Genomic DNA, 15,875 nt, shown 5'->3' with positions numbered 1-15,875 from the left:
TTAAATTAAAGGTAAACAGTTGAAGAAAACTACTCCATTTTGCATGTCGAGAGTTAAGCTTCTTTTGAGAATTAAGATATCGCAAGGCTTCATGATCTGAATACAAAACAAATTCCTTGTAACTGAGATAATGTTGCCAATGCCTAATTGCTTGCACCACTGCATAGAATTCAAGATCATATGTGGAGTATTTTTTCTTTGCCCCATTGAGATTCTCACTAAAGAAAGCCACAGGATGTCCCTTTTGGCTAAGGACTGCTCCAATTCCCACATGGGAAGCATCATAGGCCACCTCAAATACTTTCTCAAAGTCTGGTAGGCGTAGGATAGGAGGGTTCACCATCTTGGATTTGATTTCTTCAAATGCCTTGTTGGCCGCCTTGGTCCAAATAAATAAACCAGGTTTCATGCCTTCAATAATTGGGGTCATAATAGAGCTGAAATTTCGAATAAATTGTCGATAGAATGTAGCCATTCCATGGAAGCTTCGCACCTCATGGATATTTGTTGGTACTGGCCAATCAACAATAGCTTTGATCTTCTCCGGATCTGTTTCAACACCCTTAGAAGACACAACAAAGCCAAGAAATACAACACTAGGACTCATGAAAGTACATTTTTTCAAATTAATGTAAAACTTTTCAGCCCTAAGAGTGCGCATTACTTGCTTCAAGTGTTCCTCATGATCTTCACAAGATCGACTATAGATAAGAATATCATCAAAATAGACAACAACAAATTGTCTAATAAAAGGTTTTAATACCTGCGTCATAATCCGTATGAAGGTACTTGGAGGATTGGTTAGTCCAAACGGCATGACTAACCACTCATACAATCCATCCTTAGTTTTGAAAGATGTCTTCCATTCATCCCCTGGTCTAACACGTATTTGATGATATCCACTTCTTAGATCAATTTTTGAGAAGATTACTGATCCAACCATCATATCTAGCATGTCATCAAGTCTTGGAATTGGAAATCGATACTTGATTGTGATTTTGTTGATTGCACGACTATCCACACACATCCGCCATGATCCATCCTTCTTTGGTGTTAGTAGGGTAGGAACTCCACAAGGACTTAGGCTTTCACGAATAAAGCCTTTATTAAGTAATTCATCAACTTGCCTTTTCAATTCAGCATGCTCTGTTGGATTCATTTTGTAGGCTGGTAAATTTGGTAATGATGCACCGGGAATCAAATCAATGGTATGTTGTACGTCACGCATAGGAGGGAGTTCATTAGGTAACTCTGCAGGCCACAAGTCAGAAAAGTCATCAAGGATTTTACGTGCGTTTGTTGGATATTCCTTATCTTGTTCTTTAAATTCTTCCACTTTCCGAGCCATTAAAAAAAAAAATAACTTTAGTTTCCTTGCTCTCATTTTCAAATTGACACATAGTAAGTATCTTTTTTGGTTGTGCATTCTCATCTGACTTCTTAATTGGAGGGACTTCTTTCATTGGACGAAGGATCTTCTTACGTCCGTTGTGTATGAGAGCATATGTATTTTCATAGCCATCATGTTGAACTCTTCTATCAAAGAGCCAAGGTCTTCCAAGTAAAATATGACTTACTTTAATGGGTAAGACCTCACACCATATAGACTCTTCAAAGTCCTTACCAAAAAGGAATGTTACTAAACAACGAAAACTTACCGGGATAGAGGTGTCATTAACCCATGCTACTCTGAATGGATTTGGATGTCTCTCTATTTTAAGGTTTAGCTTCTCAACAAGTTCTTGTGAAGCTATGTTCAAACTGCTACCTCCATCAATGATCATGGTGCATAATCTCCCTTGGCAAGAAATACGTGTTTGGAAAATGCTAGTATGTCGCCAATCTTCTTTTCCTTTTACTTTTGGAACAGTTAATAAAGGTCGTACTACAAGACTATGTCCTTCCGTCATACCATCATAGTAGTCACATTCTTCACTAACTTCATCTTCATTGTAGGTCTCTTCTTCCTTTGGGTAACTTTCCAATTCAGATTCTGGTTCTTCAACACAAAAGTGTAAACTTTTGGTTGGGCATACAACAGCATAATGACCATGCCCACCACACTTAAAGCATAAAGGAGTCACGTCTACTTTTCTATCTCCATTACTCATTGAATTTTTACCCTTATTACCATTCTTATAAGCCACATTCGAAGTTTGTTGAGTGTTGCCCCCACCATTCACATGATTAGGAGTTCTGAAGTTTGATGTGCTTAAAGGTTTGCTTGCTGTCCTGTTGGAGAAAGTGCTCCCAATTTGTGAACTTGGACGCCTGGAAACCCGGAATTTGAGACCTTCTTCTATTTTGAGGGCTAGTTGATAAACGTCATCTACGGTATAAGTGTGTGCAGCTATCATCTCAAGTTGAATCTCCATTCGAAGTCCAGCTTTGTAGCGGGCTACAAGTTGAGCATCACTTTCCTGCACTTGATTTCGAATGCTCAATTCATGGAATTCTTCTGTATATTCTTCAACGGACTTGGTACCTTGTTTAAGGGAAAACAATTTTGTATACATAAGTTGTTCATAATCAGTTGGGAGAAAGTGCTCCTTCATCTTCAACTTCATCTCGTCTCATGTGTCAATAGGCGGCTGGCCAGTTCTATGAGCTTGATTCTCAATATTATGCCACCATAGACGTGCTGCTCCTTTCAACTTTGCCTTCACAAAACGAACTTTTCTATTTTCGGGCATTGCATACCAATCAAAGTAATCTTCCATTGACATAATCCAATCAAGAAAAGCTGTTGGATTTAGTTTTCCATAAAATTCAGCAACTTCAAGACGTACCTTTTTTGTCACATCATCATCTAGCTCAAAAAGTTTGGCCCTTCTTTGATTCCCCATCATAAAATTGTCTTGTTCTTCGCGTGATCGACTTGGCGATTGTCTAAATTGATGACTTGCAATCTCCTCTTCAATTGGTCGTTTTTCTTGGTTCTTTTCTAATAACTTCATGATCTCATCAAGTTTGCTATTAAGTTGTATTATAGCATCTTGATGGGATTGTTGTGTGGCTGAAATTTCCTCCAAGCATATTGTAGCGGCATCTTGATTGCTAGAAGTTTTTTTGGAACTCATGCTTACATAAGTTGCTCCGCTCCTTAATTGCATATGCCTTCAAGCCAAGAATTTTGGCTCTGATACCAAAATTGATGTAGGACAACTCTAGGATGGTTGCCTACACTCAAAGGTAGGTGGGCTAGGGTTTTATTTTTAGGGTGTAAGGAGAGGAACAAGGAATAAACTTTATGGTAGAGAAAATTATAAGATAAGAAATAGAGAGAAAGAAGAAACAATGAAGAAAAGATGGAAAACCTTAGAGTCTCACTAAGGCCTTCTAAGAGTCTCACCTAGAAGAAAATCAATAGAGTCTCACCATTGAGGGTTGCAACCTTGCAATGAAAGAAAATATAATATTATTCATCAAAATTCATTCCTTTGATTTACATTGATTAGCCTATTTATAGGCTTCTATAAGAAATCCAAAGTCTACTAGGACTCTAATAACCTATCATGACTCAAATTCTAATTATATTATAACTCAACTAGCTAATCCTAATTAGACTCCAACAAATACCAATCCCTATTCAATTCTAATTAATATTAATCCTACTTAAAGTTTACTTAGGTCTTCCCTTTCTTCCTTGAATAAACTTTAAAAGGCTTTCCCCCATCAAGGCCACCAAATACAAATTATTATATAACTTTTAATTATAAGAATATATACTTTCCTTCTCTACATTTATCATAAAGTAAAATAATTATTATGAACTCAAGAAACTTACAAGACAATATTAATTAAAGAATAAATTTGCCAAAACTTCTAACCATAATTTTATTACAATAAAATGAAAATTTTGCATAACATCAAACTATAAAATATTCTCTATATAGTTTCTAGCTATAAAATTCCATAAAATTATTAATTGACAATTTAGTTTGTATAAGTTCTGGTTATACCATAGTTAGAAAATCTCTATATAGTTTTTAACTATACAAATTAAAATATCAATATTTTCATGTTTTTGCCTTAAGTACAAAAAATATGGCTTATATAGCTTCTAGCTATGAAAACATTTTCTATATAGTTTTTACTATACATTCTATTTTATTATATCATAAATGTATAAATTTTTATACATAACTTCAAGTTATTAAATATTCATTGTATAACTTCTGGCTATAAAATTTTGTTTTGTATAACTTCCGATTACATAATATAATTAAAATAAATTAAAAGAAATTAAAACAAATTTAAAAGTTAATATCGTTCATAGCTTCGAACTATGATTATTTTGTTAGAATAAGAAAATGTGCAAATTTGTAAATAACTTCAAGTTATGAACTATTTATTATATGTATTTGTACATAGTTTCAGACTATGAACTATTCATTTTATAGCTTCTACCTATATAATGTTGATTTGTATAACTTCCAGTTATACTGTATAATTGAAAACAAATAATTAGGAATCATATACATAGATTTTGACTATGTATCTGTAATTTTGTAATTTACCCTGTAACTTTTGGTTATAAGAATTGCTCATATTTTTCATAACTTTTGGTTATGATTTTTTTTCATGATTTTTTATTAGAAAGAAAAGCCTATTCTCTAAGTAATATTTGTACATATTTATGTATTCAAATAAAATATACAAAATATAAAATCAAAGGTAATTTTATCACACACATAAATAAAATAGAAAATCATAGTATAAGTTTATAACATACCTTTTTTTGAAGAAAAAAAAAGTCTTTCTATTTCTTTTGCAAAGATTATTCATGTTGATAATGTGTTATAAAATAAAAGAATCAGAAAAATAAATAAATAAAAAATAAACAGAAATCTTCAAAGAAAAGTATAATAGAATGTAGAAAGAAAATGGAATAAATTTTCATTAAAGGTCTCTTCATTTTATAGAGAGTTACAAAAGATATATATGGATGATCATCCACAAGTTACCATAGTGGTACAAAATCTCATATTTTATAATATATATTTCTCATAGAGAATTCAAGTCGGGTTTATCAAATTGGGTTTTATAATGTTTTATAAAACTTTATGACCTAAAATTTAGAGTATTCTATTTTCACGCAATTCACAAGATTCAACAAACAATCGATATTTCACGATCAAAGGTATAGTACTATTTGTAGTAACAGTACTTATATATCATATTAACAATCGAAATATAGTCGAAAGAAAAAATCTTTATTTGACAGGGCTTCTTCCTATAACTATGAATTCCATTGGATACAGAAATGATACATTGGAATAATCTTTTGGGTTTTCAAACATAAATAGATTGATTGTTTTGCTCCTATATCTTCCAAAAGGAAAAAAGATCTTTGAGATCTATTTCCTAAATTTGAAATAGAGTACTTGAGTTTTCTCGATAACTAAAAAATGTATCAGGCCAACAATAAATGTTTCCTGAAAAGTGGTGGAGATTTTTTTTCTTTAATATATATATAAATTAGATGAAGAAAAGGCAAAATTAGGGAAAAAAAAAAAGAATTAAATAAAGAGATCACGTGTCAACATATATATAAATACATAAGTCCTCATCCACTTTTCTTCATCTAATATATATATATATATATATATATATATATATATATATATATATATATATTGATTTCCTTATTTAATTCTTTTTTTTTTCTATTTTTTTAATAAATTTAAATATTTATAAAAAAAATGAATATTTAAAATTTGACCCTCATGTAATCAAGTTGTAGCCCTGATGCGAAGTGATGTCGTATTTTTGACACTTATGTGTTAAAGTCTTCACTTATGTGAACTAGTTTGACTTAAATGCATAGTGATGTCAAAGTTTCAATACTTAATTAAAAGGGTTAATTGGTTAAATGGGTCAAAATAATCCCCATATTTACAAATATAACCCACCAGTAAAAAAACAAAAAAATTGACCTAATTGAGACAAAAATGTCCTTCTTCTTTTTTCTCTCCAACACATACAACTTCTCATTTCCCTTTCTCCCCTCATTTTTCCTTCCAAGACAACTTTCCCTTTCCCTTTCCCCCCTCATTTTTCCCTCCATGACAACTTTTCCTTTCCCTTTGTTTTATAGCAAATTAGGTTCTAATTTTTTTATTCGGTCATTGGTTGCTCATTCTCTCTCTTTTCCTGTAGAGAACAAGTTTAACTTCTTACCATTGTTTCATTTATTCTTCATTCTTGGTCACGAAAATATGAAGAAAAAAAAATGTAAGTAGCTTACAAATTCTTTTTTATATTATCATTTTATTTCTTTCTGTTTCTTGAAAATTCAAAATCTCACTTCAACATTGTAGGTAAAAAATAGAGACTCCATTGTTAGTTCATTCAAAAGTGAAAAGTTTGTTCAAAAGAAGTTGAAAAGATTTATCCATATGGCAAGATCAAATGATGGTAAGCAATAAATCATTTGCATAGAGAATTATTACAATTTTAGTATTTCTCGTATGATTAATACCCATTGTAGTTATATATTGTTCGTTTGGATCTTTGATTTATGGGATGTGTTGCATTGCTGCATTGAACATCAAATTTTACTATTTGTCAGGTTTAACTTAACATAAGTTGAGTTTATGTGTTTCTATTCAAAGCAAAACTCTGTTTTTATATAACTATATTGAAAAACTGAGATTGAATTGTTAACATATTATTATGTAGTGAGTTATTTAATAAAAATAAAAATATATGTTTTAAGATTCATTGCATAGTCTATAGTTGAAACTTAATAAAAGTATATCCTATGTCGTCCTATTTTATTATTAACATGATAGTTTGAAATATTTATTTTTGCAGTTATTGATGAAGTAGGAATAATGCTTTTGTATAAAGGGAATTGGGTACAAGATGAAAACACATACCACTTTAAAGGAAGTGACGGTAAAGGCATTACAGTGAAGAAGAATACATCATATCATGAATTAATGAAAGTTGTGTATCGCATTCTTCAACTAGATCCAGTTAAGTGTTCAATTTCAATGAAGTATGCATTCAGTGGTAACATACCGACATCACCAATTCAACTAAGAGATGATGGAGATGTTAAGTTTTTCATTCGTTTAAATTGCACTAGCAAGTTACCAGCTCCATTATGCATCATTGTGGATAGAAGATCTAAAAATAATGCAGAGTCAATGTTTATGCATGGAAATGGACATGTAAAAGATGGATCAATAGAATCTCTTAATGTCATTGGTGATGAAAGCATAAAAAAAATTCAACTATGAGCCACTTGAGATATCTAATGTTGTTGAATGGAACATGAATGGGTATGCGATTGATGATGACTATCATGTGTTGGATACCAACCTAACCAGCAATGTCCAAGTGATTGAAAATAGGGATTCAAGCAACAAACCATCTCAAATAATGGAACTTCATAGCATCATGAATATAAAAGATGGTCTCATGAATTATGCTCTAACCATGATTGAGGAAGTAAGCAATAATGATCAAGACATGAGTCAGATAGGTACTAGTGATTGTGGCACTAATGATGATCATATTGAAGAGAAGTAAATTTATTATAGTAAGAAAGAACTGTAGAAGAAATTGTACATTATTGCCTTGAAAGAGAAGTTTGAGTTTAAAACGATAAAATCTACTACCAAGTTATTGGATCTTCAATGTGTTGATAACGAATGCAAATGGAGATTTTGTGCAACTAAGTTGGGAAGTTCTAATTTCTTTCAAGTAATGAAATACCATCCTACGCACACTTGTAGGTTGGACATGATGTCACGGGATAATCGTCATGCAAGTAGTTGGTTGGTTGGTGAAAGCATGAGACAAACTTATCAAGTTGGTCGTCAATACTGTCCCAAAGACATTATAGGAGATATTCAAAACAAGTACGGTGTTCAGATTAGTTATGATAAGGCATGGAGAGCAAGAGAATTTGCCCTTAACTCCATTAGGGGATCACCTGAAGAGTCTTATGGTGTTTTACCATCTTATTGTTATATGCTAAAGCAAAAGAATCCTGGGACAATAACTGATATTGTTACTAATGTTGACAATCAATTCAAGTATCTATTTATGGCATTTGGTGCATGTATTTCTGGGTTTCATACATCAATAAGGCCAATAATTGCAGTTGATGGAACATTCTTGAAGTCAAAATATTTAGGGACTTTATTTGTTGCAACGAGTAAAGATGGTAACAATCAAGTTTACCTATTGGCTTTCAGAATTGGTGATTCAGAAAATGATGCTTCTTGGGAGTGGTTTCTTACAAAATTATATGATGTGATTGGACATGTAGATGATTTAGTGGTGGTTTCAAATCGTCATGGTAGCATTGAAAAAACAATACAAAAGTTGTTTCCTCATGCAAGCCATTGCGTATGCACTTATCATTTAGGGCAAAACTTGAAAACAAAGTTCAAGAATGTTATTGTACATAAGCTGTTTCATGATGTTACCCATGCATATCGAATGTCAGATTTTGATACTATATTTGGTCAGTTAAAGATGATTTCTCTAAGAGCAGCCAAATATTTAGTGGATGTAGGAGTAGAGTGATGGGCTTAGTCACACAGTAATGGAAAAAGATATAATATAATGACTACAGGGATCGTTGAGTGCATGAATGTTGTACTAAAAAATGCAAGAGATCTTCCAGTTGTGCGAATGGTTGAAGAGTTGAGAAACTTACTTCAGAGATGGTTTTCAAATCGCTAACAACAAGCATTGTCAATGTAAACTGAGCTTACTACATGGGCTGACATGGAGTTGCACTTAAGGTTTAATAAGTCATCAGGTTATGAGGTTGAGCCTTTCAACTCTTGAGAGTTCAATGTCAAATATGCTAGGGTAAGTAATCAAGTTAATTTGTAAACCCGTTCATACACATGTAGGATGTTTGATCTTGACCATATTCCATGTGCACATGCTATTGCTACATGTAAATATGGAAACATGTCATGCTATACTCTATGTTCTCAATACCATATGAAGAACTCGCTTATATCTTCATACTCAAAATCTATATATCCTACTGGAAATAACAAAGATTGGGTCATTCCGGAAAACATCCGTTGTAGAGTTGTGCTAGCACCAAAAAGTCGACGACCGACAAGAAGACCAAGAAATGAGAGAAATTGTTCAAGTGGAGAGGCTAAGCGCACACGATGCTGTGGTAGATGTGGTGATTATGGGCATAATAGAAAAACATGCAAACGACCAATCCCATTGCATCCTAGAGATGAACATAGTTGTGTCAATATTGTTGAAAACAAGATTGTCAATATTGTTGAAAACAAGATCAACATCCAATAATTCTCCTTACAACTAGTTCATCAGTCACTTTAATAATGTTACCATAGAATTTGTTTTTTGGGGATGATTTAATTATGTATCTACACTTTTTGTTGTATAGGGTCATGAAGGAATTTGTGAGCCTATTTTTTTATATATGCTCAAAGCAATTATTTTGAATGATGGATTGGAATTTTAAGTTAATGTTTTAGTTTTATCATATAAATTACTTGGTTAAGTTGATGATCATTTCATTAACAAAGAACTTAACTATGGTTGAGTTGAATTAACAAAGAACTTAACCACATTCACAATCATATATTTCACCTGAACTTAATAATGGTTGAGTTGCATTAATAAAGAACTTAACTGTGGTTAAGTTCATAGTTAGAATTTTCACCTGAACTTAATAATAGTTGAGTTGCATTAACAAAGAACTTAACCATAGTTAAGTTCATAGTTAGAATTTCACCTAAACTTAACAGTAGTTGAGTTCCATTAACAAAGAACTTAGCCACAGTTAAGTTCACAGTTAGATATTTCACATGAACTTAACAGTAGTTGAGTTTCATTAGCAAAGAACTTAACCACAGTTAAGTTCACAGTCAGAAATTTCACCTAAACTTAACAGTACTTGAGTTCCATTAACAAAGAACTTAACCACAGTTAAGTTCACAATTATAAATTTCACCTAAACTTAACAGTAGTTGAGTTTCATTAACAAAGAACTTGACCATAGTTAAGTTCACAGTCAGAAATTTCACCTAAACTTAATAGTACTTGAGTTCCATTAACAAAGAACTTAACCACAGTTAAGTTCATAGTCAGAAATTTCACCTGAACTTAACAGTAGTTGAGTTGCATTAACAAATAACTTAACCATAGTTAAGTTCACAGTTAGAATTTTCACTTGAACTTAACAATGGTTGAGTTGCATTAATTAATAACTTAATTGTGGTTAAATTCACTCTCAAAATATTTACTTAAACTTAACAATTGTTGAGTTGCATTAACAAATAACTTAACTATAGTTAAGTTGACAGTTATAGTTACATTACAAAAATTGTAACTTTGAGCATCAAGTCAAATTCATCCAAAATAACAGTCAACACTTAACAACATATAAACCTTTTACATAATCAAAATGAAACCCACTACATGGGTAAATTTTTGAAGTAGAACAATTTAGTTGCCATTTTCTCTCTAAACCAATCAATGTCGGCACAGTGAATGGATGATCATGCATTAAGTATTCTGCATATTTAATAAGGAATATCCCACAATCACCACTGCATGAAACACAAGTAATCAAAATTAAGATGACTAAAAGAAATTTACTGTATAAGGCATAAAGGTGAAATGATAAGATGAAGTTTGAAAGCATTGTTTACTTACTACTCTTATTGAGGAACATCATGCAACTGTTCAATGTCCCACTATTCTTCACTCTTAGGATCACCGTTCTTCCCATAATATGATGTAGCATGAAAAATACGTGGTAACATTTTAGCTAAAGGTATTATGGCACATTTTAGTCGATTATCACTATTAATGCCTATCAATGAGTCATACACAAATATTCTCCTCTGAGCAAGGTGAACTACTCCCAATACCCAATGCATACTTTGGACATTAATAGGAACATAGACGATGTCCACCTCAGACCATTTCATGGAAGGAATTGGGTGAAACCCATTAACATAGTCAACAAGAATATCATATGCTTGCATTTGAAATTGATTCCACTTTTTAGCATGCTTCTCCCACCTTGTTTTCATATTTTTCTATATAAGAAAAGGTAAAAAAGAATAGTTAAACTACCATAATTTAACTAGTATTATGAGGGTCAATAGTAAAAAGAAACTATACATACTCAAAACATTGTATCTGTGGTGGTAAAATTTTGAGAAAATGCATAGACCTTTTCCATTCTCCGCTTTCGGAAAAAGTAGAAAGCAACATCAATATGCTAGACAACATATTAAAAAAAAACATTAGTTATACTATTTCATTATAATAACAATATACTAATAAGTAAAAGCAAACACAATAAGAACTTTTACAAACCGTGTCTTTGAGCCATGAACCATGATGAACTAGTGACTCAAACCATTCTTTGTCCGCATGCAAGTAATCAATGTCAACCTTAAACTTTATTATAATAATATATCAAAAAACCATGGTCAAGCAAAGAAGTTGCCAAAAAGAAACTATTACAAGTTTAAAGTAAAGATAATTACCCTTGTTGAAGACTCAACTACTTATGAAAGACTTCTCTTGCTTCCTCATAAATAGATTGCAAATGATTAAAGTCAGATGTTGTTTCCCCTTCCTTTCTAATTTTCCTTCTCTTTGTAAGGTCTGTGAAAGGAGGTTGTAAAAAATAGGACTTTTTCAGCTCACGTCTTCGCTTAAATATAGTGGGGGACAGTTGCTTTGGAAATACATAAACCGAAAAGTTGTCTGATACGGTAGAGGTATCAAATAATTTGGCAATATCAACAATTGGATCAAAAATCACATCATCATCTTTCTCCATCCCTATTATGTGTTTTTCTACAACTACATGATTACTACCAAAAAGTGCTATTTTGTAGACCTAATTATAATGGTTTTAAGCACCTTTAAGTAGCAATCATATTCATTTAACCCAATTAATTCATTAAGGTCCTTAGTAATTGGTTTTAACCATTTTGTGGCAAGTTTACACGTTTTTATCAGCTTATGAATCGATTCAAGCATGCCAAATGATGGAGGAGCTACTTGGACAAGTTAAAGCAAGGATTTTGGACATTTACAGGCTTGAATTTCAAGTGGAAACACGAGCACAAGCAAAGAGAAGCAAAGAGGAAAAGCAAGCAAAGTGAAGAGAAGCAAAGAGGACAGCAGCTGCAGTCTTCTTTCGCACTTTTGGAGCACTTCCCGAAGTCCATTTTTTACATGCTATATACCATTTCAAAGCTCTAGAAGTCAAGAATCCAACGCTTCAAACCGTGCACGATTTGGAGCTGAAATGAGGAAGATATGGCCTTCGGAAACCAACTGCTCCAGGTTATGCGAAAATTTCGCATTCCACAAGGTGTTATGCGAAATTCGCATAACATTCGCATAACCCATGCGTGTTGCGAATTTTGCTCTGTTTTTGCCGACTCCACTTTAGATATTTTCCTTTGTATTTTGTGATGTAATTTCCTTTCTTATCCTTGTAACTAACCAATCACAAGCTTTTGCTTTTGTAAAGACTATATAAGGGGTGGAAATCACCTCTTGGAAAATAATATATAGAATATAGAATAGAATACATATTACGTTTAACACTTAGAATTTTTACAGAGCTCTCCCGTTTCTATTTTCTTAGTAGCCAAACAGCCTCTAAGGGCTTTTCCTCAGAGGATGATTGGCTAAAACTTTTAGTTTCTCAAAGTATGGATGTTATGTGATGACTTGGATGCAATCCCATGGAAATCTCTCGCACCCGAAAGGTAAGGTAGCCGTTTTTCATTAAAGGTTCATTAATGCAAAGTTTGGTTTTTATTTCCTTTGGACAACTTCCAACGGCCAATACTTGATAAGCTTTTGGATTTCTATCCATTAGTTATCTCCTACGAGCTATTGGAAGGTGAGGTTTTCAATTCCAAGTTTTGCATTAATCCGTTAGAACCAATTTCAATGGCCATTGAAAGGTGAGTTTATCACCTGGAATGACTTTGAGTTGCCAATATTTGGTAAGCTTTTGGCTTTAGACCATTAGTTATCTCTTACGAGCCATTCAAAGGAAGTCTAAGGTGAATAACCATTGATGAAATTCACTACCATCTGTTTTGTCATTTTAAAGGATTAAAACTTGATTTGCTAAATCCATACCGGTTCGGGAAGCAAGCATCACCATAGTTGCAACCCCAACGCGAGGAGCCTATCCTAAGATTTCCAATTTGCATAAGAGCCAGAGCATAGCTATCCTATCTTTGAGAAACTTGTTTTTACACCCTTTCATTTTAGTCTTTAATGTTAGCTTAGATTAGTTTAAATCTTTCTAAAACATTTACATCTTCTTTTAAAGCTAACATCCATAAGAAAATCACCTATTTTCCTAATTTGAATATCACTAGTGTTTGCGAAAACCCTTCCCAGTGAACGATCCTAGAACCACTATGCTATAGTAGCTTGGCTATTTTAGTAATAGTATTTAAGGTATAAATTTTGTTGATACGCCTTTAAAGCTAAGCTACCATGAGTCGAATCACTACAATATCTGTTATTTCTTATATATTTGTCTTCACATCTATATGGCCATGGTTCTCATCCTCCTTATCTTCCATCACAATCTCAAACTTGTCATCCAATGAATTAAAATTCATACCAATATTTTTTTCTTTTGCACTAGATTTTGAAAATTTTGTATTATCTGTAGCACATGACTCATTTTGCCCTTTCACCTAAAATAAGATATGCATCATACAATAAGATAGCAAAAATATAGAAATAAAATACATAATTTGATTGAATAAAATATAAAATTCAATAAATATATCACTAACATCCAATAAAAGTTGTCTTAAGTTGTCAATCTTTCTGGTCACTTCCGTTAGTTCTTTCTTCCAATAATTGAAATTTGATTCAGACTTTTCTATATGCTTCATGAACTATATCCATAGATTCTGCACATGTTATAAACAAATGAAACATTAATTCTTCATACATCATTGTACACCAAAGTTATAGTCATAATTTAAAAAAAAAAATTGATGTGTAATTATGATAGTTATGTTATGTTTATCAAAGTAACCTTCACTTGACTATGGTTAAGTTTAATTGATGGTTGACTTAATCAAGGTTAAGTTTGCAATTTGAATTTTTGTTTGAACTCTGTATTACAATTGAAACATTAAAAATGACATTTATAGATGAATGTATTATACTGGAGTTACTTCAATTGAAGGTGGAATAGAATAATCCTTTTTGTTCTTGTTTTCCATTGTAGTAGCAACAACAGCATATGCAGTAGCTTCAACTGGGTGATCTTCATCTTTTAGGTCACCCATAGTATCATGTTCTAGGGTTGTTGATTGACTTAAAATTTCTAGAAGAACACCATTCACTGACCCTAACTTATTCAAATACTTGTAATAATCTTGTTGACATTCCTCCAGAGTAGGTTTAAGCGGCGAACACAAAGATAACTATTGAATTCAAGTTAAGCAATTTCATTAACAAACATAGACATATACAAATATGTAAGTGACAACACTATCAAAACATATGATAAAAAAAATTACTCACATTGTAGTCCAAAAAGATTTGTTGGAGCTCGGTGAACCTCGGTATGGAAGTAACACTCCAATTTAAAATCCGTGGGCAACTCTTAGCAACATGATTAGCAGATTTCATTCCGATAATCGAAATAGTCTCATACACCCAAACTTGGAAGACATATGGAAATCCAACTAGACTATATGCCTCATGTGTTATATTACATTTTTGTTCCTTTTTACCTTGGTATTTTGACACCATGTTCTCCAAGGCTCATTGCAGCCCAGAAATGGTTCTTTCATAAAAAATCCTACCCTATGGATACTTATTAAAAACTTCCAAACAATCAACAAGACCAACCCATTGCATGTCTATTAATTTTTTTCCTTCTTTCCCAAGTAGAACATGCTTAAGAAAGTACAACAAGGCTAATTTCACCATGTCTTCATCTTTAAGATTATCAACATTTTTATTTTGTTTTTTTTTTCACTTCACCAAAAGAAAGAAAAACTTTCTCCAAATGATCATTACACACTTTGTTTTCACTATTAAAGTAAACATCCCTTATTCTCATTGATGTTTCATTATGCTGAGGAATAGGATCAAAACTTAAACTAGTGATTAATCCAAACTCATCTTCACCAAATCTTAATCCCTTTGAATTTACTAAAAACCACATTTCATCATCCTTCTTTATAAGACATTGACATAATAACATGTGATGCACAATTTGAGCTAAAAATTTAAGTTCTGGCATAAGCAAAAAATGTCCAAAGCAAGAATCCTTGAACCTCTGAAATTGTTCCTTATTGAGCTTCTTTTTAATATTTTCTATTACACTCAGGTGTGATAGACATCCAGCCTTTGATTGGAAGTGCTCTTCTATAGGTATTTTAACTTTAAAACATGTTGATGGAGTAGTAGTCTATAAATTAAATAAAATTAAGTTAGTAAAGATTTAATACAAAATTATAAATATTATAAAATAACTTATTAACACACTCCAATAGTTCCCAAAATTTTAAAAACATTATTAACTAACAAATTTAACACTACTCAAATGTCATCACATAACATCCCCAAAAAGTTCAAAAATCCTAAAATTTCATAATTCTTCAAAAATTTATCCTTAATCACATGTCATTGCATGAAATCATTATATATTTTTTATTCACTCTACATACATAATTGACAACAATATATAACTACAAAAATTATAAATATACCATATGTTATTTTGAAATCAATTCAATAGTTCCCAAATTTTAAAAGTATCAAGTAAAGAACATAGACTTACTCAAACACCATTGTATAATACCCCTAAAATTTCTAAAAATCCCTAA

Source organism: Vitis vinifera, chromosome 15 (genome assembly GCF_030704535.1).
Source record: "Vitis vinifera cultivar Pinot Noir 40024 chromosome 15, ASM3070453v1".
NCBI lineage: Eukaryota > Viridiplantae > Streptophyta > Magnoliopsida > Vitales > Vitaceae > Vitis > Vitis vinifera.
This window is presented reverse-complemented; position numbering follows the sequence as displayed.